Below are 6,084 nucleotides of genomic sequence, written 5' to 3'. Positions count from 1 at the left end.
AATAAATGAGAAAGATGGACTTCACCTCTAGGCAGACCCTAAATGACTATAAGTGAACTCATGTACTTTTACCTCACAAGCCTGTGACTTCCATATACAGACATGTGTATTCTAGTGAGCAGATGAAGGTAGTTCATGATCCCTAATAGCAGCCCTACAAGGAAATTAGCTCTCTTAGTTTTCACGGTTTCTAGTTGTCCCTGGAAGTCTGTATCACCTCACATACGTCTGGAAGTCATTCTCTCAGGTGACACTGTGACAAACTGCCTGCCATTCCTCCTCTTACTCCCAGATTCTCACATCTACAGATCAAGAAGGTCCTTGACAAAGACCCTCTGTTATCATTACCTGTAAGGAGAAAGCCAGTGCTCATGTCAAGGATGCCATATGTGGCTTCTGAGACTTTTCTGTGCCATGCCATATCATCTGGGTCTTTTTTAAAAATCCTCACCTGAGGATATTTCCACTGATTTTAGAGAAAGTGGAAGGGCCCAGGCTGGGGAGGAACCTGCAACTGAACTACTTGCCCTTGACCGGAATCAAACCTGGGACCCTTTGGTCCACAGGCTGACGCTCTACCCACTGAGTCAACTGGCTAGGGCTCATCTGGGTCTTAACGAAACTCTGATAGCGCCAGAATGCCATTTCAGACCATAATCGCTTTTCCAGAATTTCATTTCTTGTGAAACACAGTTCCATCTTGTGAAACACAATTCCACCCATACGTTGTGTACCAAGACCTTTTATTTGCTCAGGTTTTCCGTTGATTTCACTTCCCTTACCCTTTGTTTTAAAACCTAAGATTACTACTTTAAGTGTACTAGTATTATGAAGTTGTTTTTGAAAAAAAAATAAGTGCATACTGGAAAATATTACGTTTAGACTCTTCCTATTGCATTAACAGAGACATCTTTAAGGAGCAAAGGCTAGATCACTTAATAAACTAGTCTCTTCTCATATTTCGACCCTGTATTATAAGCATTTAATCTCAGGTAAGTTGTCCCATGACAAACAGATACCAGATTGTCCTTTCACCTCTATAATTATGTTACTTTAGTTCATTTTCCTACCTCGTCTGCCCTTTACAGAATAAAGGTTCTCATGAATGTGTACAGTTACAAACAGATTTGGAGCTGAAGAGTGGAGATTACTTTTGGGCCCCATATCTGTTAGCCAAAAATGTTCTGTTACATAAAGCACTAGATTTACTAAATTAAGATGAGTTAGCATCATTCTTGAGAATTGTAAAACTTTGCAAATTTGGTGTATTTGAGAAACAGCAAGTGTGATTATAGTGGTGTGAATGAGAATAGTAGGAGTGAGATATATTGAAACAGGCCACTCTGAATACTCTGGCGTGTAGACAAAGGGAGCCGTAGTAGAAGCAAAGTGATGTTAAGGAAGCCTTTGTAGACGTGATCTATGTGAAGGATGGTGGTGGATCCAACCAGAGCAGGAGCCGTGGAGGTGGTGGGAAGGCTCAGATGTGTTGTGTAAGTAGAACCTGTTGGATTTGCTGATGGATTAGAAGTGGCATGTGAGGGGAAAAAGAGGTGTCAAGAATGCTTACTGGTTTTTGGCATAAGCAACACAGTGAATAAGCGTGTCATTTACTGACATAGGAAGGCTTGGGGGAAGAGTGGATTTGGGGATTGAAGTGAAGAGCTCTCTTTTGAACAGCTGAAGTTTGAGATTCTTTTCTATGACATGCAGATAGAGATCTTGACTCTTAACCAAAAGGACTGGAGAGCCAGAAGGCTCGGGTAGTGCAATTATGAACCTCGTTACAGTGTAATCGAGGTCCAAGCTGCCAGACATTTGAACAGCATGTATGAACTTTCCTGCTGACATATATGGCAGATCTTTTATGTGTGATACTCTCCCCCCTTCCCCCATCTTTATGTTTTTCTTCTTTCCAAATCTTTACTCTCCAAGAGTTGGCTACTTACTAATTATAAAAATTGCCTAAGTTACTTAATTTTTTAAGACTTAAGTGTCTTTATCTGTAAATGGAGATAATGTTACATATTACAGTGGGTTGTTTGCTGATTACATTATATAATGTTTGTGAACTCTTACAACAGTGCCTGGCATGTAATTAGATACTATTAAATATCTTCAGTTATTGTTTTGTTTCTGTTTTTTTGCAAAATGAATATTATTATTAAAGCCAATTTTAACTAATTTCGAATGAGGTAGCATATCCTATATAATATAAGGCTAATATGCATACAACCGAATGGTGGAACAACCGGTCACTATGACACACACTGATCACCAGGGGGCAGACGCTCAACACAGGAGCTTCCCCCTGGTGGTCAGTGCACTCCCACAGGGAGAGTACTGCTCAGCCAGAAGCCCTGAGCTGGGCTCACAGCTGGAGAGCACAACGGCAGTGGTGGGAGCCTCTTCCCCAAAGGCTCCCGGACTGCAAGAGGGCTCAGGCTGGGCTGAGGGACACCCCCCCCACACCCCCCAAGTGCACAAATTTCTTGCACTGGGCCTCTAGTGGATCATCATTTTACACACACATAGTAATTTTTTTCTTATTTAAATGAGTTGTATTTTTAATAAAATGTTAAATTCAGTATCTTGAATTTTATAAGCACATGTAGGGGATTGTCTGAATTATAAATAATGTTTAGTGATGTAAGTTAGTATTTGGTGCCTCATAAGAACTGCCATAATTTTATGCAAATCAAAATTCACACAGAAGAATGAGTCACAGGCAGTGTTTAGATCACATTTTCTCTCTGTTCTGCTCGTATTAACGTTATCACACGTTGTGTACCAAAGCCTTCTATTTGCTCAGGTTTTCTGTTGATTTCACCTCCCCTACTCTTTGTTTTAAAACCTAAGATTACTATTTTAAGTGTCCTGGTGTTATGAAATTTTTTTTTAAAGAGTAAATGCATACTGGCGAATATTACCTTTAGACTCTTCCTATTGTGCTAACAAAGCCATCCTTAAGGAGCAAAGGCTAGACCACTTAATACAACTAGTCTCTTCTTTGGCTATCCTGTTGAACCTGGAAGAAACCCAGGCGTTGCTAGACTAAGCTTAGATTCCATTCCATCAGCATAATAGTTAATAATAGTTGACTGACAGGGATGTGAAGGGTGCCCTCTTTTCCTCCCCCTCCATCCCCATTCCAGCCTAACCTCTCTAGGGAATATGCCATTCCTTTCCCCATTCCTAAAATTCCTTGCTTGAGCACAGCCAGGGGCTGCTGGACTGGTGCCTTATTGTATAAGGGGTGGGGGTGTCTCTCTGAAAGAATCCTTAGTCTCAGTGGTTTCTGCTGAGGAAGTCCAGAAATCTCTCAACATCTATAGGGACATGGAAGAAAGGGGAGCTGCCCCCGCTGTGGCTAGTGTTTATGTGTGAAAAATAACTGCACTCCTGTCAGTCACCTGGACTAACTTAATACCACATCAAGATCATTCCTGCCCCCCGCAGTCTCAGGTGACATTCTTGTCTATGGAAATTTAGAGCTATTTTCATCCGTTTTTTGGTGAATCACACCTCGGGTCATATATTATTTTAGTTTGTTAAAACTATATATTCGAGGAGCTTAGTGCCTCGAGTAGGTTAGTAACATTTGCAGCTTTCTTCCAGCCTTTATTTTTTTTTTCTGGACGCAGGTATTTGCAGGATAGAAGCTATTCAAACAGTTACAGCATTCCAGAGATTCTTTCCCTGGATTCAACATGCTTACGTTTCAGAGTTATATTTAAGCACTGAGTATTGCCGAATACCGAAGCAGGCAAGATTCATTAGACTAGTGTTTAAGTAAAAGTTCAAAAGTTTCCCTAAGTCCAAGTAATTCCCGTGCTTAGCGGGCAATGATTCCTATACTGAGCATCTTGCGTTCTATAATTCAGTGAAGTTCATATTTGGTGTTGCCTGCAGTTTGGGTTAGCAATTATTCTTCACCTCACATCTCACCACTACAGAGCCACTTGCTAACTTTTAATCACCACCTTCTCAAGTTTAAGAACTTGGCCAGCGCGATCCCGGAAAGTCTCAACATTTTCCAGTGAGTAAAGTCCATCTCTTTTGGAGATCTTGACACCTATCATTAACAAGATGGCAACCTCCTTCAGGATATCAAGAACTGAGACCTGCTCTTCTGTATATTTCACAAAACATAAAGTTATACCTCGGGGTAATTCTTAAACAGAGTGCACAGCATTAATGGGCAGGCTGACCCAGCATCATGTCACCTCCTTCATTCTACGATTATGTTGTGGGTTTCAGGTGTTTTTCTCAGGTCGGTTTCCCTGTCATTAATGCTGCAACACCTTTGCGAGCAGATATCCACTCTCTCATTCTTTCATTACACCTCAGTGAAACCAGCACGCGGACTCCCATGGGCTGATGAATAAACTCCAGTTTTACTGGCTTTTGTAAATAAGCTTAAGAAGAGTTTCTGGAATCAGAATTTGATGAAAAAATTTCTAAACCAGATTTTTAAAACAAAGCCCCATTTCAATGAAATCACATGGAAGTGTGTGAATATTTAATGTTGATATGCTCATATGCATGCCATTTATCCTCTAAGATGTCAAACTTGTCACTACACTGACTGGCGAATTTGGCTGGTAACATGAGCATGTGTCCAAAAGCCTTTCTATTTGATAACACATAATCTGGAAAATATTTAGTTGCTCTTTAACACCTTTTAATAATATAAAAGGAGCTCACTTATTTTTAATTTTTCAGATGCTTACTAAAAATTGCTTTTAACATCACCTGCTTTTAAATGTTCTTATAACAAATCAGAAAGATAATGTTGGAAGGAATTCAGTGAACATTTTCTGAATATTATGTGCCTGCGACTGTGTTAAGTGCTTGGGCTGCAGAAATGAATGAGTTTGTTCTGAGGGCACAGTACACAGTTTAATAGAACAGACAGGGTGTAGATTCACTATGCTGATAGCAGCCAATAATTTTGTCAGAACTGCTCCAGAAAGGGGTTTCTTTCAGGAAATAATATTCGGGTTGGACCTGGAATGATGAAAACAGGAAAATGAGGACAACAAGGACATTCAAGGAAAAGCAATATGTACCCCATGAGCAAACAATGCTGTCACAGTGTGTGGTGGGGGAACTGGGAAGAGCTGCAAAGATTGCAAGAGACGACTCGCCAAAGTTTAATGTGTATACTTTGAAATTATGGAAGTCACATAATATTTTTCTCGTGCGAAATGCCTTCTAATAATGTCCATCCCAACAAGATCTTGGGAGTTTGTAGCACCTTAGAAAATACTTAAAGAGACATTTGAGGGTACTTGTTTTACTTTGAAAGATATAAATGGCAGAGGTTTTAAATGAGTAGCAAAGAGAATTTCCTGAGATTGAAGCCTCTCAATTTTTGATGGGAAAGTGTATTATAATGTCATTTGCCCATTCATTTAGTCATTTCTCTAGGCCAGTGATGGCGAACCTCTGACATGCGAACTCATTTTTTTGGTTGATTTTTATTTGTTAAATGGCATTTAAATATATAAAATAAATATCAAAAATATAAATTTTTGTTTTACTATGGTTGCAAATATCAAAAAATTTCTATATGTAACACGGCACCAGAGTTAAGTTAAGCTTTTTCAAAATGCTGACACTCCCGAGTTCAAAAGGCTCGCCATCATTGCTAGGCTTACGTCTTACTATGAGCCTAGCACAGTCCATGGTGTTAGGAAGATACCAGGTGACTGAGATAGACCTGTTACCTGCTATCCTAGAACTTTAAGGTTTGGGAAATGTCATGATTTTTCTCTGCTCAATTATATCCCTGGTTTAGTGTGACCTAAATTATTTTTTTATTCATCCATTTTATCATTTTATGATTGTTTCAGAAAACATTTTTCATATACTTTGTTACTTCTATAAGATCTCATATATATTCACTTCCTTGTCCCAAGCTATAATAAGATGAATTACAAAACATTTTCCTAACACTGACCAAAGGAACTAAACTAATATTGTGTGAGCAAACTGTAGTTTAGGAGAAACCTTTGGAGGAAGAGTGAGGAACAGAATTAACATTTATTGAGGACCACTGTGTGCTAGACCCTATATGAG

Source organism: Myotis nattereri, assembly GCF_964212035.1.
Source record: "Myotis nattereri genome assembly, chromosome: 7".
In the NCBI taxonomy this organism is placed as follows: domain Eukaryota; kingdom Metazoa; phylum Chordata; class Mammalia; order Chiroptera; family Vespertilionidae; genus Myotis; species Myotis nattereri.
This window is presented reverse-complemented; position numbering follows the sequence as displayed.